Here is a 24,926-nt window from a genome sequence, read left to right on the forward strand (position 1 = left end):
AATTGATTTGCTATGAAGTATTCGAACAACAGATGTTTGAATACTTCATATGTTTGCAGGTTACATGAGCGAATGTCTAATTTGTGAATGGACTGTGCATTTGCAAATATAACATTCACTCATGTGAAGGGATTGTGGTACAGTGTGGTTAGGGAAATACATCCCTTTCCCCACTGTAGTGCGATCTTGGAGTTAGAATTTTAAGTTGGGGGGTGTGGGGGGGTGCAGGGGAGCTTGCCCCCCTGCATAAATGGGATGTTAAATGTAGGGATTAGGGAGTTACGGAAAGGGTAGTATTGTTGTTAATGTTGTAAAATGTCGTTGTCAACATTTTTGGCATTAACAGCTGTTTTTCGACAATAGGGCCATTAGGTTAGTTGTAGTTTCGGTAAAACACTTCAGTTATACGAACAGTTTTTACTTTTATTTTCAATATATTGATAGTAAACCTATATATATATGTTTAGGGGAGGTAAGCATGCCCCACAAATGGGAGGGTAAAGGAAGCTTGACCTCCCCTGCAAAAAAGAAGTTTTAAGGTGAAAAGCAAGCTTTGAAATTCATTTTTCTCCTGTGTTTTCAGTCTTTTTTTTTCTGCATGTTGGCACTAACCATTTAGAGTGCAGCTGTTTCAATAGGGAACTCTTTAAAGATTAATATAAGTATTACAGATATTCATGCAATACGCTTCAAAGACAATGCATCACCTAAACACATCTGCTTACTATATAAGTATATGATACTGTAAGTATTAAGGTGTGGAGTAGGTAACTTGATGTAGGCATTTGGTGACTGATGCTGGACCTCTGTGGCCTTCTGGCAAAGGAGATCCTCTGAGTCCTTTTGGTGTAGGTTATGATAATGGTGGTGGACCTGCACAGCAGTCTGGTAGATGCAAGTTCAACCGCTGTGCTTCCTCAATATCTGGTATCATATGTCAATCATAAGAAAGTTCATTAGGTGAGCATAAACCTTATCCTCATTTCCAGCATAGAGCGTGAGCATCTGTTTTGCCTCCACCCCAGTCCAGTGCACCCAGAATTACCTGAAGCCCCTTCTTTGTTGACATTCTTGGTATAGGCGTAGAAGCTTTTGGTAGAATTCCTTCCAAAAATGCTAACTGAGAACCCACTCAGTTCACAGATAGCAATGGTATGATAAGAATATTTAAAAATAGATGCATATAGAATGGCCGCAAACTAATGGCGGACATTGAGCATGTTCATAGGTTCATAGGTGCATAGGTGTGACTAGGCTAATGGCCATGGAGCCTTTACAAGCCTAGCCCATAGGATTACCCTGGCAACGTGTCACCTGACCTTAATTTCCAGTGCCTCTGCCAAGTAGAGCCACTGGAGTGATCCCCCAGGTGAATTTTCTATTTCCCATCCACTCATCAAGATTTCTCTTGAAGAGAGCCAGTGAGGTGCTCTGTTTGCCATGTATGGGAAGTCTATTCCATAGCATGGACAGTCTCTGGGTTATGAACCTGTCCCTCCAGGCAAGTTCTGTTGATTGTGGTAATGAGGTTGAGGTCTCTGGAGCATGTGATGTAGAGGGATTGGGATTTATTTAGATGAAGCATTTCTAACAGATCTGGGTGAGCCATGGCTTTATAAGTCAAGCAGAGATCGCCTCTAAGTAGGCGATATGAGACAGAGAATAGTTGGAGTTTTTGAGTCTGTCCATATAGAACAAGTGTTTAAGGCCTAGGATCCTCTTTGTGAGTTACTTGTGTGGCCTCTCCAGTTGTCGCAGGTGTCTAATGAGGTACATGTCAAATGTGCATTGTACTCGATGATTGGCCTAATGAGGGAAGAGTAGAGGGAGACAATGACCTCTTTCTTCCTGGACGCAAAACTCTTAGTAATGAGATGTGCCACATAGAAGGACTTTCTGACCACAGTGGCAATGTGGTGGTCAAAAGAGAGGTTGCAGTCAACCTGTGTTCCCACATCTCTTATAATGCCTTCTGTGTTCAGTGGACTACCATCAATGTGGTAGTTCATGGGAACTGGGTTTTCCCAATGGGGATGACGATACATTTTTTGGCATTGAGCTTAAGGCCATGGTTCTGACATCAGTCGTTGTTCTCAGTGAGGCCTTTCTGTAGGATGTCAACATCACTTTGGGAGATAATAATTGCTCCCAACTTGGAATCATCTGCAAACTTTTGTCAGCAAGAGTCCCTTCATGTTGGACTGGACTTCTGAGAAGTAGATACCAAACAGGAGAGGACCCAGGACCAATCCCTGTGGGACACCACTAATGACTGGTCGTGTACAGTTATATACTATATATATATATATATATATATATATATATATATATATATATATATATATATATATATATATATATCATAATATAATATAACATTAATATATATATATAATATATAGATAATATAAGTTACAGTTAGTATAGTTAGTGTACAGATATTCCTATTCATACATACCTGTTGGCAGTTGAGCTGACCACTGTATACTTACACAGAGCTATTGGTTATTGCACTGAGATTTGAGAACTTACATGGACCGACACTGATGGGATTGCAAAACAATGAACGTGAGTGAACCTCATTCATTATATATGGTGCAAATAGTAATGAAAAGGTTTGTACATTTAACTAAGCTCAATATGAGACATTGCTGTCAGAAAGCTATTTTCTGAAAGGAAAGCTATCACCTTCTTGCATTGCTGTTGTGGAATACAGTCTTATTATCACTTTCCTCTGCTCATATTTTTCTGTGAAAAAACACTACATCATATTTTCATGGGCAAGTTATGCATAATTCTTTGCATTACAACACATCTTTACTTAAATGATGGGATATGCTTTTCCAATATGCATGCATATGGGTACAAGTCTATCATTATCATGGAGGTTTTCCCCATAAGCAGTTGTATGGCTACAAGTAAACCAACCTCAGTGAACTAGAGATATGGCTGGAATTCACAAATATCCAGAATTATTGCAGATTCATTTATAATATCTGAAGTAGGTGTACAGATAACCACAACTTTCTGTCTGCATTTTGTATGTTATGGATACTCTCGGATGCATACTCATATAATGGTAGCTGTGATTACATTCAGTGGGATTTGGGCAACAATAGGGTTGGCTTAGCATTTACATTGTTTGTTGTTGTAATATGTCAGGTAGGTTGTAGTAGTTGGAATCACATTTTCTGTCATATTTGCTTAATAAGGGAATGGCATGGTATATCTTTGTTTTATAGGGTCCCTGCATGACTCACAACCATTGCCAACCTGGCACGTCCATATCATCATAAGCACTGTTGTTATATACTTGCCTGAATATCAGTACTAGGCATCATTTAACTTCTGTGATTGTGTATGACATGTCATCTGACTCTTTTTGCAGCATCTTCACGGATTGCCTCCTCGAGTAGCCCATCATATGATCATGAGGTGGGATGTGATGTGCCTCACTCTGATAGTATGGTCTATGGCACGCAGACCACTGTGCTGAGTTCATTGTCCATCCCAGAAAGGAACAGACATGTGGTTCATTATGTGACTTACAAAAGCGAGGATAATTTGGCTGCACACTTCAATAATATGAGGTCATCAGTTGATGGATATGATGCTGACCACAAACCATTGTCCCATGTAAAGTCTGGTACAGATGGTGGCTTTTCTTCATGATGGACTGATACTGTCATCAGACAACATATTGAAGTATAGCTGATGTGTATGGATACATGTCAGATAACGTCCGCCTACTTTTGCTGGCACATGAGTGTTCACGGTAATCTCATGACTCTGACCTGTGTGCACGTGCAAATGCCACTGATCATGTGGCACACCACCTCTATGTGTTAAATGAAGGTCAGGAGCACAGATATGGAGAGGTCATGGCAGCACTGGCTGCACAGCATGACAGTGTGGTATCTGTTGCACACTCTGTTTAAAGCCATGTTACAGCAGTGCTAGAGCAGTGCTGTAGAATAAACCAGGTATTATATGCCCTAACTGTACTGAGCAGATACCTCCAGAGATGACAGGCAAACCCCCATCTCATCAGGCCCATGCAAAGCCCTCGAACATAAATGTCTGTGCTGCAACATGTGCACACACCTGCTATTGCTCAATCAGCTGTGAACCCAGTAGTCAAATCCAGGCAGACATGTTGCTCCTACCAACACAGTGTACCAAAGGCTAGTGTCACTACACCTTTGCACAGTCTCATGAGTGTCTCCAGATGTGGCAGGGGCAGCCATGACCGCTGTGTGAGTCATCAGCATAGATGCCCTAGAGTGCATTAAAGTAACATTGACAGTTGATCTGATGTGCATTATGTTATATCATTCTGAGCCTGTGGCAATGATAACACTGTTCTGACCATGGATTAATCCATCTCTAAGTGATTTCTCAAATGTATGATGCCATATATTTTTTCTGATCATTTATCTGATCTAAGTGACTACCTTTGTAATATGTTGTACATATCTGACACTCTTACACATTAATTAAAATATTGATGAAAGCAATACTGTCTGTTATAATCTCCATGCTTCCATGTTTTCATTGATTGCTAGTTGACACACAGCAAGCATCTCCACAATTAACAGCATGTTATCTTATTCATTCAGTGTTGATTACTACATTATACATGTCCTTGTTGTCTGCTATTCACATATGCAAAGGTGCACCTCTGTATGGATACCTGCATTACTTATAGCATTTCAATAATGGCACTGCACATGCATCACCCTCAGCACTAAATGCACATGTGGACAAATGTCCCTTTATTATACTCTTGCTGATAAGTGCTACCCATGTATACTTTCCCATATCTACTTGATTCCACATACATATATACCTAGGTTGCTGTATCCCAAACAGTGCTGCATATTCCATGGGTAATGTGCATGGGCTGTCATTGATTCTCTGCCTGAATGAATGTATTCTTACCTCTGATTGATTCATGTTGCAGCAATAACTAGTGCATAGTGACATCACCTTATATGTGACACTTTACATCAGGCATGTGATGTGAGACTTGTTTATGGTATGCTTTGATCTGGCCAGTCCTTGACATGTTTGTCATTACTCATGTTGCTGTATGCTGTATAGTATGTTGTACAACACTGTTACACATCACTATGATATTTGTGATGCATCATTGTTAGTGTATGATCTCTGCATTTAGACTATGTTGATGCTGATGCATTGTTATGCCCTGCATGGGCCGAGATTTACTGTGGCACTGGCTATTGTACAGCTACCTTCACATGCTAGTTACCTATATGATGATATCCTACCTGTACAACTACACTGTTAGAAAAATATGTATTTGAACATATATAAAGTGCTAGTTAAAAAGCAAATAGTATATAATGCATTTTATTCTATTAATAATATGGCAATAAGAATGATTTTACATGTAATTGCTTGAAACTTTGGAGCTGCAGTGTATTTGAACTCTGACCCTGGCAGTAGCCAGCTCAGCAAGCTTATGTTTTTCACTAATGATTATCTGCTGGGTCAGGAAATTAAATGTATAAAGCATTGAAAATCTTCTTCCCCTTCCTCTGGGACAATTGACCTTGTAAATGTTATCGAGATAAGACGCAGCTGTTGGGAGAATGTTGCAAGAAGAACAAAGAGGTGTATTACAAGACTGAACCAGCTATTGTATTCAAGCAGGCCTGAAGCCTTGAAGAAGTAACATTTACAGAAAGACATTATAACTGACCAGGTGCTTTGCAAGGCTGTATTATTCCCATGGGAAAGCTTTTTTAAAAAAATATAACATCAGCAATCTTTATGAATAGAATACTGTTAGTAAAAGTGATGTAGATGCCCTGTGACTAACCACGTCAGTAAGGTGGGCATAACCTGAATGTAAACACTATAAAATATTCTGTACTTCCTGCATCATGTCAGACAAAATTCTGTACTTGTATTGTTTTTTGCCTCCTGGTGTACACTAGTAAACTTTTGCATCTGAGCCTCCTGTGTTGTTATCTTTATTTTTATTTAACAGTTTGGTCCTTCTTGAATCGGAAACCCTCAGACAGCTACAGATCAGAGTGTACCGGTGGTCGAACACTGCGCAGGAGAAGCTACCGAAATGGTTCTTTTTGAAATACAAAAGACCTCCAACTGAATTGTCATTTTGAGAGGCTGGCCACTTTCTGATCTGCAGCCGAAGAGCGGTCTCGAACTGGTCAACTCAGGAGGCTCAGGTAGGAAGATATTTGCCTTTTTTCTGTTTTAGATCAGGGACTAGGTTACAGTAAATGTCATTGTCAGAGATTTGTTATACAGATCAGGGACAAAAGGAAATTACTGTATATTTTGTCAGAGATCAGGGAAACAGAATAAGGTAGGCAGTTATTCTAGATAAACTGTGTAAGGAACTGAAATACCACGTGGTGAAAAGGGTTACGTAACATTTTCTTTAATATGGGAAATCAGTGCACTAAAGTATCGCGAGATCCGCCCCTAACTGAAGATGCAAAATATATGCAATTGCAACGGGCTGATAATGTTAGGTATTATACAAAATGGGTTAATAAATACGGATTCGATGGTAAATTGGATAAAATTTCATTAGTTAAACTCTTAAAACAACTTAAATCTGACGCAGAAGGTCAGGCAAAAAAACAACAACGATTAGGCATTCCTCAGGCACACAGGTGGATTGAGGAAGTAAACCGAAGGGAACAGAAAAATAAAAATGCTAAGACGTTATTTTTAGACAAAGAGGATAATAACATAGTAATAGCAACGGCTCCTCCTCCCCTGCCCCCTCTGATGCCTTTTGCAGGATATGAAGTGGGTGGACAAGCTAGTCCACCTCCACATTATCCTGACGTCACAATGACACTAAAACCATTTGTTAGAGATCCTATTGAAACTAGGTCCCGGACACGTAAAACACTTGGGGACACAGACTCGTATCAAATAAGAAAAAACACACTAGAGGAAAGTGAGGAAGAAATCTGTCCACTTATCAAGGTACCAAATCCTCAAGCAGGACAGGAAGGGCAGGACCCAACTCTTCTAGTATATAGACCATGGACACCGGAGGATATCCTGAAAGCTACAGAGGGAATCCCCCATCCAAAAGTCAATTATACAAAGTTTTTACAAGATTTACAAGGTATGAGACTAAGTTACCACTTGAATGGGGAAGAAGTAGAAAAGGTAGTTAGACAAATTGTAGGTCCAGACTGGCACATGATTTGTGGCACCTGGAATCCTCATAATGCAGAGCTTAAACCACTCCCACATAGTGACGCAGAACTAGACAACAGAGTAAAAGGTCTTACAGACCGAATTTCTGAAAAATGGAAACCTAGAGCAGATTGGACTTGCGTTAACCAATGCATACAACAAGAGAATGAAACTGTAGATGGGTATTATGGTAGATTATTGGAATGTTTCAATAACCATAGTGGTATGGCTATTCCTGAAAATCAGACACATGATACCTCATATGAACAGCAACTGAAAAATGCGTTTTTGAAAGGTTGCATTGCACCTATCAGTAGCTTCAGTACGAAGCATATGATAGATCATCGAACAAGTAGGCTACAAGCCTTACTTGAATATGCCAGACATGCTGAAAGACACTTTAATAGTTAAAAGAAAAAGAAGACACAAGTCTTCACTGCTGAAGACGGAGCTGAGGTTTTTGTAGTACAGTCCGGTAAAAAGGGTAAGAAAAATGCCCAGGGAAATAGACAATCTGACAAATGGTCAGAAGATTTTGAGGAAAGAAAAAAGAAAGGTGAGTGCTTTAAGTGCGGAAAGAAAGGACATTTAGCGAGGGATTGCAGGCAGAATAAAAAGGTAACCACAGAAAGCAAAGATGATGAAGACTGACTATATGATAGTGATGGAAGTCAAAGATCATCAGGAAAGGTTAACAAACAAAGAACAAATGTAAATGTAGTAGAAGGAACAGAGGAAGTGCAAGCAGATGTGGAGGATGAAGAAAGTGAAATTCTAGATTTGGCATTACTGAGCTTGGAGCTCTATCTGGCAGACACGAAACCGGAAGTTACACTTCTGGTGGAGGGGAGGGAAGTAAAATTCCTGTGTGACTCAGGAGCATCACGGACTTTGATACACCCCTCCAAGTTACCAGAATATTCCGAATCACCTGATTATATATTAGTGAAAGCAGCAAACGGACAGCTATATAGGGAGCCACTCTCCCATGATATAGCAATAACTGACCCTGTTTCAGGTATGACTCAGAAAAGTAAAATTGTAGTTTCTGCAAAATGTCCAGTAAACTTACTGGGAAGAGATCTTATGCAGATGTTTGGCTTAGCGGTAGTCCCCACTATGCAGGGTATGGAGGCACAAAAGCAAATGGATACTTTTGTGGTGCGACCGGAGGGTGAAACTTTTTATTGGTACAGCCAGGACCTAGTTACGACTGGTCCAGGGGCAGTAACTGAGGAACTGATGAACGTAGCCATCAGTAAGGCCCCCTCCTTTGACACTGACCGACAGCATTTGTTACACTGTACTCTATACTACTGTAGTATACCAGGACCCGATAAAGAGTATGAGCAAGAGTTATTCAAAAATCCTGCAAACAGATTAATATTACGAACCTTGTATTGGGATACTGAGGGAAACAGTGTGGTAAGCTGTTCATTACCTCAGGAATTCATAGCACTGTACAAGTCTAATTGACTACCACATGTCAGCTTAACAAAAAACAAGAATGTGAAATGGGCAGATTTAGGAGAAAAAGTAACAAGGTGGGAAAAACAAACTGATTTAGAATTATCAGAGCAGGGAATACAAAAGCAGAAATTGAATTGGCTAACACAGACACATCCAGCTGTACACTTACAAGCTAGTGAGGACAGCTGATTAGCGTTCTTATTAGAAGAAGAAGAAAAAGCCTTGTGTGATATACCAAAGATTCTTTGGTCAGCAGGCAAATCAGATGTAGGACTTATTCGAACAGCAGGACCAGTTATTATTACACCAAAATCAGCATTTATACCACAAAAAAGACAATACCCCTTGAGGAAAGATGCAGAACAAGGAATTAAGCCTATAATAGCAGCATTACTCAAGGAAGGAGTTCTGGTAGAATCTCTTGATTCACCATGTAATACCCCTCTATTTCCTGTTAAAAAAGCAAATGGGGAATGGCGGATGGTACAGGATTTACAAGCTGTAAACAATGCAATAATACCTAGAGCACCTAAGGTGCCAGACCCACACACCTTGTTGAATGAGCCGAAGCCGCAACAAAAATATTTCACTGTAGTAGATATAAGCAATGCTTTCTTTTCAATACATATACATCCTGATAGCCAGTATTGGTTTGCATTTACATTTCAGGGTAAAAGGTATACCTATACTTGGCTACCACAGGGATATTGTGAGAGTCCGACAATATTTGCACAAGAAATGGCAAGCAACCTGGCAGGGTTTACCCCACCAGAAGGTAGTCAGATTCTTCTTTATGTATATGACATTTTGCTAGCAGCCCCCACCCAGCATCAATGCAGGGAGGATACGATAGCATTATTGAAATTTTTAGCAGGACAGGGACATAAAGTAAACAAAAGTAAGTTACAATTTTGGAAAAAACAGATTAGATACCTAGGATATGTAATATCCAATGAAGGTAGAATATTAGACGAAGACAGAAAAACAGCAATTTTACAAGCACCTAAACCAGCAACCAAGAAGGAAATGATGTCCTTCTTGGGAACGACTAATTTTTGTCGAAGCTGGATACCAAACTATGCTTTAGAATCTGCTCCACTGGCTGATTTAATATATAAAACACCAACGGCAGCACAAGATTTGTTACAATGGACACCTGAAGCAGAAACAGCTTTCTGCAGACTAAAACAATTGATAGCTTCTTCATTAGTTTTAGGACTTCCGAATTACCACAAACGATTCTTTCAGACCGTAGATTGTAAACAGGGATATATGACGTCAGTTTTGATGCAACAGCATGGGGATAAGCAACGCCCCATAGCTTACTATTTATCACAGTTAGACCCGGTGGCATGATCGTTGCCTCACTGCATGCAAGCAGTTGTCGCAGCTGCAATGGCAGTACAGGCTTCGGCCTCAGTGGTGTTATTCCACCCTCTCACATTGAGAGTGCCTCATGCAGTCACGATAATTTTACTGCAAGAAAAAATAGCATATCTTTCTCCTGCTAGACATCTTTCATGCATGACCATACTGCTGAGCCAACCTCATATGGTGATTGAACGTTGTACAACATTGAACCCGTCAACGTTACTGCCAACTCCTGTGGATGGCACACCGCACAGTTGCCTGCAGGAAATTGAGCAAATAACCTTGCCCAGACAAGATCTCACTGATATGCCCTTGGATGATGCCGAGGTGACATTTTACGTGGATGGCTCATGCAGAAAGGGTCCTACAGGGAAAAATCTAGTGGGGTATGCAGTAGTTACAGATACAGAGATCTTAGAAGCCCAACCCTTACCGCATAACTTATCTGCTCAAGCAGCAGAATTGATAGCCTTAACAAGGGCTTGCACTCTAGTGAAAGATAAATGTGTGAACATATATACTGACAGTCAGTATGCTTTCTCTACAGTGCATGTTTTTGCGCAACAATGGAAAAACAGGGGAATGATAACATCTAATGGAAAACTGATTAATCATGCGCAACTTATTTTGAACTTATTAGATTCTATTCAGTTACCTACTAAATTAGCTATTTGTAAATGTTTAGCTCATACAAAACAACAGGATAGAATTTCAAAAGGAAATGCAAAAGCTGATGCAGCTGCAAAGCAAGCAGCCTCAGACTCAGAAACTTTACTTTTAACCGAGGAATTACAACCCTCTAAGATTTTAGATCTAGAAATGCTAAAAACAATGCAGACACTAACTACAAAAGCAAAGAAACAGAAATGGGAGAAACGAGGTGCAATCCTCGAAAATGGACTGTATGCCTCCAAAGAGAAAAAAACAATATTGCCATCTAATTTATTTAGATATGCAGCTTTGTTGAGCCATGGGCAGTGCCATGTCTCAACAGGGGGGATGGTACAGTTAGTAAATCGAATATTCCAAACATATGGATTCACAAATTATACACAAAACTTTTGTGCAGCATGTCATATTTGTAACAAACATCATGCCCAGATTTGGCATACTGGAAAGGATTTATAGTGACAATGGGACACATTTTGTTAATCAGCAATGGTATTCTAAAACAAATTGAGGAAGCTAGTGAGTGAGACACAGAAAAAACTGATTTGCTGTTCTGCCTTGGCACACACTGAACATGAGAACAGTTCCAAATGTTGCTCTCATGCCTGCAGAACTAGAGGCTGACAGCCAAAGCAGTGCTGACTCTAGGTCTGGGTGTGTGTTTGAAGGTTTAAGAGGAAGAATCAAAGTTGCTGAGAGGATGTCCTGGGTCCAACAGCATATGGAGGACTGTTAATGTCCGCTGTCCCCTTGGGGATAAATGAGACTTGGGAGAATTTACTTTTTGATACAGGATCTGTAAGATCACAAGACAAAATTGCATTGTATTTGCCAATTACACAGAAGGGGATTGTATGTTTTTACAAGAATGATACACTTCAAGTGGGTTGGAGTAACTGTAATATAACCATATCTTATAAATGTTACATTAAGGTTAAAGACAGAGGCACTGTTTGTAATATGAATTATGATTCATATTTGAGTTTAATGAAAACAACATTAAGTGAAGTGCAGAGAAATCCTGTTTTACATAAGCAACTGTCTATCATAGACAAGAAAATGTTTCATTCAGAATTAACCCGCATCAGTACTAAAGTAGAAAACTGTTATTTTGTTTGTGGGAAAAAGGCATACAAATGGCTACCTGAGAATTGGTCCGGCAGTTGTTTTTTGGGTTATCTGGTTCCGGCCATAAGACATACTGCAGAATTACCTCTAGGTAAGATACGAAATGTGAGAGATGTAGCCCGGAAACCTGAAGGTCCAATCAGAAAACCTGTGAATCCAGTGGGAAAAATCGAAGCTGGTTGGAAAGACCATCATTCTGTAAAAGATAAAGAAAAATTGACTCATATGGACTTGAGTGACAGTGTTATATCCTGGGCTGGAATACTTCCAGCATATGGAGCAGTCAAATCGATCTGGGAGTTGAGAAAGCTGTCGAAACTTCTCAAAGTAATGAGTAATGCAACTTTTTCTGCTCTCGAACTAGTGACTGATGAACTAAATGCAATGAGAACTGTTGTGCTACAAAATCGAATGGCTCTTGACTTCACCCTAGCGGCGAGAGGTGGTACGTGCGCGCTTATCAAAGAAGAATGCTGTGCGTTTATACCAGACAATCAACATGAAATTAATGATCACCTAGAGGTAATACAGCAGGTATCGGCCATGACTGAACCAGGCCCAAACCCACTGACGAACTTTTTCCAGAATCTGTTTGGTGGGTGGGGTTCCATCTTAATGAACATCCTGATTGCTATTTGTGTGGGTCTGCTCCTATTAGGAGCATGTGTCTGTTGTGGGATTCCCTGCATGAAAAGATTAATCAAAGATTTTATTGATATATCTGTAACTGAAACTTTGTACCAAGACATTGAGTTGGAAAAATTAATTTCAGACAAAAATCTTTCCGAAGTATAAACTAAATGACTTACCTAGTTGAAAGTCCTTAAAGGAGAAGGCTAGGAGATGAAATGACATTGTTTATATTTCAGAATAGAATAAAAAGTATTAAAAGGGAGGAAAATGTTAGAAAAATATGTATTTGAACATATATAAAGTGCTAGTTAAAAAGCAAATAGTATATAATGCATTTTATTCTATTAATAATATGGTAATAAGAATAATTTTACATGTAATTGCTTGAAGCTTTGGAGCTGCAGTGTATTTGAACTCTGACCCTGGCAGTAGCCAGCTCAGCAAGCTTATGTTTTTCATTAATGATTATCTGCTGGGTCGGGAAATTAAATGTATAAAGCATTGAAAATCTTCTTCTCCTTCCTCTGGGACAATTGGCCTTGTAAATGTTATCGAGATAAGACGCAGCTGTTGGGGGAATGTTGCAAGAAGAACAAAGAGGTGTATTACAAGACTGAACCAGCTATTGTATTCAAGCAGGCCTGAAGCCTTGAAGAAGTAACATTTACAGAAAGACATTATAACTGACCAGGTGCTTTGCAAGGCTGTATTATTCCCATGGGAAAGCTTTTTTAAAAAAATATAACATCTGCAATCTTTATGAATAGAATACTGTTAGTAAATGTGATGTAGATGCCCTGTGATTAACCACGTCAGCAAGGTGGGCATAACCTGAATGTAAACACTATAAAATATTCTGTACTTCCTGCATCATGTCAGACAAAATTCTGTACTTGTATGGTTTTTTTGCCTCCTGGTGTACACTAGTAAACTTTTGCATCTGAGCCTCCTGTGTTGTTATCTTTATTTTTATTTAACAAACACCTTCTGGTGTTCTCACCTTCTATGTATCTTTGGTGATGTACCTTGTTGGAATAATTCATATGTGATGTTTCCTCTGTAGACATCCACATGCGTACCTTGTTATGTTGTATGTATAAGGTATTACAGGTAACTCATATATTTCTGTAATGTATGATGTGCAATGTGGACAGCCAATGGTTTCTTTCTATTAGACATGTTCTTGCTGCTGTTGAGGGGCAACTCTGTATGAACATCACTTAGTCTGTGTGTGTTTTGTTGTGACTTAAATGTGTATGTCAAACACTGATGTGTTGCCTGAGCTAGGGCATATGGTCACATCTTCTGCCTCCCATACCTATTTCATGTCATCCTTGTATCCTCCTAATCATCCTATGACAGCACTATTAGCTCCTGAGGTCCTTGGGGTAGTTCATCCACACCAGCAGATGGTAGGTCGCTGTGTTTTGAGGTTATCATATAGTACAGCATGGCTCACATGGTGATCATCTGTGATACCTTTGCTGTTATGTATAGGAGTACACCCCCAGATGTCTCCAAACATCTGAATTTTGCTTTCAGCATGCCAAACACATGGTTAATCGAGTTTCTTGTGACAGAGTGTGTATTCTGCTGAAGGCATCCATTTCCCTCAGTTAAACAGTGTCATGTATCATGACAAAACATACTTATGAATCTATATAGTTTTCTATACTGAAACCTTATTCTGAGAAGTGTATATATATATATATATATATATATATATATATATATATATATATATATATATATATATATATATATATATATATATATATATATATATATATACATATACACACATACACACACACACACACACACACACACACACACACACACACACACACACACACACATATTGATATCTAGATTTATAGATATATAGATAGATAGATAGATAGATAGATAGATAGATAGATAGATAGATAGATAGATATAGGTATAAAGATATAGATAGATAGATATAGATATATTCCTCTGTATTTTGTAGTATCACATGTGTTCTCATTGCAGAATTATTAATGCTATAAACTGCAACCATTGCAGGTATGGCAGACATAATCTCCAGAAAATGCAGTTATGTTCTTGAATACATTTATACAATTCCTGGAAAACAAGATATGATACCTACATTTCTCGTTCCAGATAAAACATAACCCTTAACTTAGTTTTGTATTATGGGCATCATTTAACTGAAAAGTTACTATTTTGGCTCAATTTTGCAGTGAATATGAGGAAATATATTCTTTCAACATACTGCAATGCAGAACCACTGACAATCATAGTATTATCTGAAAATTAATGTCTTTGGCATATATTACACAGGGACTGAAAGCAATCTGCCAAACTTTTCCCACTCAACTATTGGTATTGCAATTGAGTCTGTTGGTTCATTGCTGTGTGTTATTTACACAAGTGTTGCACTAAGAAAAAAAATCCATTGAACATTCAGATATTTATTGTGAAAACAAACACTGTTACTCAGACTCAACTCTCTGGGGGATAAAACTGTATGACATAGGCCACTTATCAAACCTGGCATACAGAGACAAACAGCTGGTCAAGGCAGTTAATTAGACCTATGCTCATTGCAAAGTTCAGTCTTTATAGGTGGGCCACCAATGCCTGCTTTACTTATTCTATTAAAACAAAAACATGCTGCATCCGATTACCCTGGCATTAAGCCAGACCTACATGTCACTTTACAATGAAGGTTTTCACCATGGTAACAGGAACACTAGTAATGCCAAGAGAGCAGCTGGCCAATGGGCAGCAGATTACCTGCCAAACAGATTTACAATCTTTGAAGTACTGAAGGCTTTGCTGAATTAAAAAAAATAAATAAAAAGGTCTTGTCTGACAAAAAGGTTATTTTTTCAAAACAACTGCGTACAGCTATCCATCTGCCACTATGAAAGATACGGTGCTACCAATGTTTTACCATCTCAATTCTATTTGCAAGCCTGCATCTCAGTTATCTGAAAATATAAAGAAAACTGCAACATCATGAAAAAAGTTGTAATGAAATAAATAAAGTACAAGTCAGCAATGAATAAAATCTGCTGTCTGATTTTCATTTTTGGTGGATCATGTCAAGTGTACCAAGTAAGTAAGAAATAAAAACGTTTAATATCATTGTTAGTAATTTTGACATAAATGACACTGAACAATGTCATGGGGTAATTTCTAATTTCAGTCACACATCATCTAAGCACTGAAAGAAATAAAAAAAATGAAAATGTATTTATACTGCAACTATAAACAGTAGAAATGCATTCTTTTTTTTGCTCAAGAAAATTTTAATCATAAAATTAATATAGTAATTCAGTCCATTTTGATAATAAATAGGTAATGTATGAAAATTTTGTGAACAAGGAGATAAGCTATGTAGACCATTTAAAAAGGCCTGATCTTAATTTTATAAGTCATATTCCTAGTAACTAAAAAAAAAAAAAAAAGATAGTAAACAGTAAATTGTCGCTGGATGGTGCAGTGGTGCAGCAGTAGCATTGTTATCTCACAGCAAGAGGTACTCTGGTTCGATTCTAGGCTGGTGTGCCTTCTGTGTGGAGTCTGAATGTCCTCCCTGCATTCGTGTGGGTTTCCTGTGGGTGCTCTGGTTTCTTCCCATGTCATAAAGACATACATCTGGAGCATTTCTCCCTGGGTCTACAGTGAAAATTGGCTTTGTTCCAAGTTGGACTTTCCTGGTAAACAGATGTTAAATAAATAAAATGTGTAACAATTTTTAAAATCATTCAGGAGTCTGAATTTGTCTGGAAGACTTTTCTCCAAGGGTTATTAATAAATAATTTACGATGAATCTTGTATTCCTTGACTTTTGTTTATTAGAAATGCATTCTGACTCTATACAAGTTGCACCTTAAGCATGTAAACAAGAAAGGCTAGTGCATTTACCTACTAAGCAGTTAAGCTGCACGTCCTTGATCACTAGCCGGTTGCTTCATCCTGTGCCAAATTAAGGGCTTTGCTGAGAACTAACTAGTCAATGTATTATAATTTCCATGATATCCCAGGGATAGAGATTCTTTAACATGTTTCATGTATGGATATGTTGAAGTTGAAGGCACCCTATAAGATGACAAACAAGTGGCCTCTATAGACCTTTGTGGTATACTTGGTAAAGTACCCTTTCTTTTATAAAAAAAAGTCATAAGTAATAAGTATGTCGTACCTTTCTTCATCTTTGACAACAATTGTCTTACTTGTCTGTAATAAACATGGGAATGTCTGTCAGGAATTTGTCCTGCAGCAAGAAACCTTGACAAGTGCCCACAGGATCTATTAATTTTCCCTCACCTTCCACTGATTTAAATAGCTAACTATGAACTGTATTCTCTATCTCCCTTAACATGAGTAGCTCTGGATATCCCTAGCTATGTGTTATTAAAACTTTCTAAACTGCTACTTGCTTTAATGTAATTTAGTAGTCTATTCCATGCATCAGTTACTCTCTCAGAGAACCAATTACAATTAATTAATGTTCAATTAGTACACTTTTCATTCTTGCAGAATCTTCTACATAGGTTGTCTAATGATTCTCTACTACTTTTTGATAACCCCAAACATTCCCAGAGGTCGTTGTCTCTAAATACTCTATATATCTGAATAATAAGATCTCCTCCTAAATATCTATATGAGACACTGTGCAAGTTCAGATATTTTAGTCTTTCAGAATATCTTAAATTTTCACAGAGGTTTATTAATAATTTCAATATTATATCTCAGAGATCCAGTGGCAATCTATAGGGATGGTATCCATCTGTTCAAGGTATAAATCTTCTGTGCTTAATATCATACATTTCTTAGTCACTTCTCCAATCTTGAAGAATTTATGGGAAATTGTCTTAGGTCTCTTGGATGCATTATGCGATGATGTATAAATATGTACATTTGCTTTTTCATCTTTTTGAAGTTATTTCTGGAGACATTGTAATCACATATAGCAGTTTAGTGTTGCTTATGCCATGTAACTTATCTACTCTGAAATCGCATTCATGTAGAGATGGAATCCATTGAGGTATGTTCTATTGAGGAATCCCCCATGGCAGAATCGGTATCCACTGGTTAAGTAATTTTTTAATGTTGAATGTCTTAGCTCACAGTATAGGTGAAATCAATAAAGGCAATATTGGCTTCACACTTGTGTTATTATAAGACAGTTTGTGGGGTTGTGAGGCATCCCTTGGGCTGTAAGTAACTGGAGAATGGCTTTAATAATTGTCCAGTTTTACTCAGTCAATGCACTATGAATATGTTTGTGTAGATTTTTCTTTTTTTCTGATTTGGGTCTGTGATATATATTATTTTTTTCATCTGATTTAGTAATTTTGAATTGTTTATAAGTTAATTACTTTCATGTAAAACATATAGCCAAGATTAATGTATATAGAGGACATGACATGAGCATCCATTACATTGACTTTCAGCATTTATTATACTATATTCCAATAATTTTATTCCTGTGAAAGCTTCATTAGAGCTTAGTTACAAATCAAATGAAAAATCACATTGCCAAAACAAAAAAATCCTTACCATTATTAATTTCCAGTCCTTTCATGCCAGGGAAATTCCACATAATGCTATTTGTAATCTGCTATAAAAGTTATGAACAATTAATACCCACAAAAACTTATTAAGTATCAACTTATTAATTCTCAGATTTGATTGTATCTTCCTAGAGTTGAGCTGCACTCACATCAGACCATGGCCTATACCTCTTTATGAAATATCATTTCCTCTTACAATCCACATCTCTACCCTCCTCTTATTTTTTCTTTTTTTTGTATCTTGCAGTTACTCCACTAGAGCTAGACCTATGTTATCGTTTGACCTTATCTCTCTCTCTCTCTCTCTCTATCTATATATATATATATATATATATATATATATATATATATATATATATAAGGGTCCCCTTTGAAATTTCAAAATACTAAAAGATCGACTTTCAGTATTTCGAGATGAAAATAACGAAAGTGCAGTTATTCAGAACTACACTTTAACGAATGTTAGTTTACCAAATCTGTGGTTGTTGTGGTGTGGTGTGCTTTGTCTTTAAGGTGCATTGTGGTCTGGGATTTAGACACAGTGAATGATATGTGGCTGTGTATGGAGATTCAGGTAAGTTTTAACTGTTTAAGGGTTTTGGGTAGGGATTTATTATTTGTTAGTTGTTTGAGAAGTTTTGGGAGTAGGTTGGGGTAGATAGGTGGGAGTGTGTGTGTGTGTGTCTGTGTGTGTGTGTGTGTGTGTGTGTGTGTGTGTGTGTGTGTGTGTGTGTGTTAGTGTTGAAGGTGGTGAGTTTTGTAAATGTGTAGTATGTGTGTTTTTTGCGTGTATGTTTGATAGTATACAAAGTAAGTGTTGGGGCATGTAATGGTAGGTTTTCTGTGTTTTTCATGGTAGAGTGACCTCAGAATTGATATATATATATATATATATATATATATATATATATATATATATATATATATATATATATATATATATATATATATATATATAAGTAGCGGGGGTACAGAGGGGCTTGCCCCCTGGTTATACATAGGTTATGTAGGTTTTGTTGGTGTGTGTGTGTGTGTGTGTGTTTTGTTACTACAGTGTAGGCAGGGAGGTGTTGTTCATAATTTTGTGGTGGAGGGTGTATTAGAAAACTGAATGTTGCTAGCTGAAAATGTGGTATTATGAACTTTTGGTACAATTACATTCTTTTTTAATATTTGGTTCTAGTGCGTGTTCGGTATTTCTGCCTCAAGATACTCTAAGTCAATATTTCAGTATTTTGAGATTTGAAAGTAGACATATATATATATATATATATATATATATATATATATATATATATATATATATATATATATATATATATATATATATATATACTCTCTCTCTGTATATATATATATATATATATATATATATATATATATATATATAATACACACACACACACACACACACACACACACACACACACACAATCACACACACAATCACACACACACACACACACACACACACACACACACACACACACACACACACACACAGCCACAGGTAACAATGCTAAATCACTATAAGATTAATATGCTGCATCACCTCAAAAATCCATCATAAAACCCGATACTGGGTGATGTTAATAATCCAAACAATACTATCAACGTCCAGAGAAATCTGGATACCTACTTTCCACTACTTTCTAGACTTATCAAAATGTTGACACTGTCTCCCACCAGAATCTGTTACATAAACTCTCTTATTTATGGATCTCCAACTCCTCACTGCAACAGTTCCATAGCTACCCCCGGGATTCATGAAGCTCGGCGCAAGGCCGGCATTAGGCTTGCACCGACCGTGTGGCATGAAGATGGCGCAGTAGCGCCAAATGCATATTAATGAAGGCACAGTGCTGCCACAGCCATGTGCATAGGAAAGGAGCGCGAGTGCATAGGGAGTGTCAAAGTGCCACACGGAGGAGTGGAAATGTCAGCTGTCAACGTGCAACCTAAAATGCTTGCATATAAAAATTTGCAAGCAATAGTAATCACATCTGTCAGTGTCCGTGGATACTGAAATGTATGCAAAGCATGCAAGACAGTTCCTGTGAACACAAAATGAAGAAGCAAACACAAATGCATGGCAGGGAATAACAGGCCCCTATCCCTCGAACAAATGACATTGAAAACCGTGTGCCCGTAGTCCAATGCAGTGTAGATAGTTATACCAAGTGGAAGTTAAACGCATCATATGTTAGCGCGCCGCCAATAGGTACGTCCAGCCCAATTGTCAGGGTCACCAGCTGACCCATATTGTGAGGGAGAGTACACAGCTGGGCAGATGTGTCCATAGCAAAAAACACGATAAATGTAAATATCTAGTGACCGTATGACTGGATTATATCTCACAACGCATGTAATAGTCACATACAATAGGTATGTCTGTATTTAACATACCATATGTGACAGGAAATAGAATAAGCATGTAAACTAAACAGAAGGAGCATATAAACTGCTAGAACAATAAGTCAACATGTAGGCTGAAAGGAACAGTATTATCCGTAGCGTTGACTGTGGGTACGTGTTGTCCAGTACAATCGGATATGTGTCCGGAATATATCCCATCCTGGACATAGGAAAAGGTGGCATCCTACCAATGATTAGAACAGTCGGCCAAAATCTGCACATCTGTGGTCCAAGCCGTACTTGTCAGGATGTGTCATAGCTGAACGGGTATTACCCGGGTATACCAACCATGTCATGAAAGTTCAGTATGGGCGTGTACCTATGTGTGTGAGGTATAGCATGCAGAAGGTCAAACATGGCAGGGTAGTCCACACAACCATACAGGTACCTGACATATGTAGGGTATGCAATGTGTTACCTTGACCGTGTCATAGGCCATCAACCAAAGCAGTGATGGATGGAGTGTCAGGAATATGTGTGCGGGGTGGATGGGTAATGGTATAATCCTCAAAGGCGAGACTGTGTCGTATGCAGAATAGGTGAACTGGAGGTGTATGAGGGAGCAGTGGGTGAAGCAGAAAGAAACACAAACAACATGTATACACATCTGCAATACAACCAGACAGGCCATACAGTAGAACACAATCCTACAAACATATGAATATTAAAATGTGCGATACAAATGTAGAGAAATGTCACCAGTACATACCCACAGATTGGTCCTGATGGAACTGGCCATATCAAATGCAACACACCTAGATGCATAATGGACTAACCAGCCTCCCTTCCACAGCACACAACCCGCACCCATACCTGAACATCCACCAAATCCAGCCATACTTGGCCTACTAGTTTGGTGCAGCCACATCTACACATAGTGACCACTACGCATATGTAGTAGGTAGTGTCACCCTAGGTAGTTTCAGGATTGCAAACTATGTATCCCTTGCATGTAAAACCCTCAGCACATTTTCGTAACGCCAGAAGAATGGTCGGTATCGGTCTTGTTATTTGGTCTTGTTAAATTTGTGGATATCTCTCATGGGATAAATACCCTGTGTAAACATTAGAATGGGTATCAAGATATGATGTCCAGTCCTGTAGACATCTGGAACCAAGTTGGAATGTGCAGTAGTGGTGCACGAGACTGTCCAGCCCTAGATGGTCATGCAGAACCTACTACCCAGGATCAAACACCTGCCCATGATGCACGTGTCCCGACACGAATAAGCGAGAGAATATATTGCACACATTCACATAGTGGCACATGGAATAAAGGTGATGAAGGCACTGACGTAAACAGGATACCCCCTGATCCATTGTGTGAGGGACAATTACTGTGTGGGTAGGTGTAACCTGACCAACAATGATACAATGCCAAATGTCCTGTGATTGTAGGAAATAACTATGTACCATACTGCATGTAACAGTTGCCTAAAGCAGTCACATCAGGATATAATAAACGTAATTCGTACAAGAAACAGGCAAACAACTAAAGTGCTAAAGGTATAGGCTCACAGCTAGGAAACTAATGAATGTTCTAAACCTGCACTGACCGTGGCTATGTGTTGGCCTAAACAATCTGGTGTCCCCAGTAGGGTTACCACCTGTCCCACTTTGCGAGGGACAGTCCCTCTTTGGCCAGTTGTACCCTGACAAAAAATATTAAAAATGGCAAATGTCCTGAGATTGTAGGACATAATTATGTCCCATATGTTATGTAATAGTTGCATAAAATAATTATTTCTGTATCTAAAACACCTAAATGTTACAAGAAACAGAATAAGCAACTAAACCGCTACAAGAATAAGCTTTTATTTAGGCAAAAAAGTAAAAAGTCTATCCTTTGTACTGACCGTGGGTATGTGTCGGCCTGTAAAATCTGATGTGTGTTCCGAAAATGTCCCACTTTGGCCATTTGAAAAGGTGGCAACCCTAGTCCCCAGAATATATCCCAACCTGTACATATGACAATGTCAACCCTACCAATGGTCAGAGCATTCACACAATAACTGGCCAGCCTCTTAACCATTCACAAAGCCAGTGACCTTTGGAGGAAAGGTGTTGAATGAGAATGACTACTTACAACAATGAAGAGTAATAGACGCATTTAACTGCAAAAAAATTAGTAGTATTACGAATCTGTCAACATGTTCCAAGTTAATAGTACTAATATGGTAGAAGTGTCCGTGATTGTCCCTGAGTTGTCATAGCCATGTCCCTGTCACTGTAGAAATGAGTCCCAGAGTATCACAGAGGTCCGTACACATAAGTACACCAAACAACTGTCACATCTGTTGACAGGACTATTGCAAACCTATAGTGAATTTATAACTGATGTCTAAAATAATATTCATTGTATCTATAAATAAATGAAATAGTCAAATGGGAAGGGAAACACGTGGACCCCGCCCCCTACATTATGTTAGTGGAACCACTCCCTGCCCTAAATTATGTAGCACCGACCTAATAATGTGATCAGAGGTGCCCAAACACCTGCGTCTGTAAACACAGGTAGAATGTTAAAATCTGGACTAACTCTGTCCATGTGCTACATCTGATATTTGAACAGCACCAGGGCAATTCTGGTCACCAGTCGGATGAGCCTAAACCCGGACCAGCAAATGAACACCCTGACAATCAAACATGCGTATGTGAGAGGACTATAAGCATAGGAGTTCTGAATATCCTTGGAGTGAGTAGACATGCAGCACGGGTCCAGAGCAGTAGGAAACAGGGAATGTCATAAGTGTAGTACTGCAGTTTTCCCAGCAGGAGAATGGATGCCTGCTGTGTAAGGGAAGCGGTGAGGCATATGTCAGAGTAGCTATGAACCATGGGTATACATATAAATGAGCCAGAACAACAATAGTGTAGTGGTTAGAGCATCCACCTAACGTGAAGGCAATCCCGGTTCAAGTACGACTATAGCACATATTAATTGTGTAATGAATGCCTCTCTACTATAAAGCCAACATTTATACATGTAAAGGTGACTGTGTTCACATGGGTCCGTTAACCGGATTCCATCAATCAAAGTGGTACTTTCATAAGGAATAAGGCACATGTAATCCCAAAGAAGTGCCAGTAAACATATGTAACTCAGAATAAGTAGATGCAAGTGCACCTGCGCGGGTGTACGCAGCTTTTAGCATAGAAAATGTATGTTGTCTTGTACAGCTGTAACTTTTATATACATAGATAGATAGATAGATAGATAGATAGATAGATAGATAGATAGATAGATGTGTGCATAGATAAATATCCACAGACATAACAGAAATATGCAATTATATATCTATATATATATATATATATATATATATATATATATATATATAAATATATATATATATATATATATATATATATATATATATATATATATATATATATATATATATATATATATATATATATATATATATATATATATATATATATATATATATATATAGATAGATATGTAAGGAACGCCGAAAGACAAAAGCAAACATAAGGGTTGTGAAGGGAATCTAGAGCAAGTAAGGAATTATAAAGTGCTCGTAGCATATGTCAGATAAAGCAGCACAAGTGTGAGTAGAGTACCGCTATTCACACCAGAGGCAGGGTTATACCAGTGGCCATAACATCGCTGAAGTGTTACGTCAACATTGTAAACAGACGGAATGTAGTACATGTTGCGACCACCTACATTTGTAACCCACAAATCGTTCATAATCCATAACACCAGGAAAGGCATGTATGTTTAAATATGAATGGATGATGAGCCTGTGAATACACGAGGCAGTACAAAATGTGTGTAGAACCCCAATGCTCTGGAGAGGGCAATGTGTAAAGGTGTGTCATGGCTGCGATAACAGGTGTATAATGGCTGGTATGCATGGAAACTCAACACGGGTGTGCTGGAGAAACTATGGATATGCGATTATGGACACAGGAGTGCTAGGGTATGTTGCACCGGTTGCAATGGAGCGGCCCGTGGAGGTCAGCTAGTATGTAGGTGCAATTCCCAGATAGAGCGTCGTCTGCGTGGAGACATGCATGAATGGGCGTATCGTTGTCGGATGTTGTGCGTCTGGGCTGGCAGCCCGGCACGTAAAACATAAACGCCACCCATGAGCGGAACAGAGTTCTGCTGTGACAACCCCAAACCATGAAAAGCAGAAAGACACAACTACATGCAGACATCAATATGTTGATGTACAATCTCAGTAACACAAACACTCATTCTATTAACACAACTAATATGAATGTGCACAGAAACAAACACAGTGGCAGGAATAACAGGCTGCGCATACGAGTAATAGGTCGAATGACACTATCACATCACACTTATCATCGGCACCCAGACATGAAAAAAGTGCAATATCTGTCCACTGTATAACATGCAGTATACTGATCACAAGTTCACCGGAGTGAAGTGTCGGTGTCAGAATGACTAAGGCAATAGTA

This window comes from Protopterus annectens, chromosome 3.part1 (assembly GCF_019279795.1).
Source record: "Protopterus annectens isolate FY-2018-M chromosome 3.part1, PAN1.0, whole genome shotgun sequence".
Taxonomy (NCBI): Eukaryota; Metazoa; Chordata; order Ceratodontiformes; family Protopteridae; genus Protopterus; species Protopterus annectens.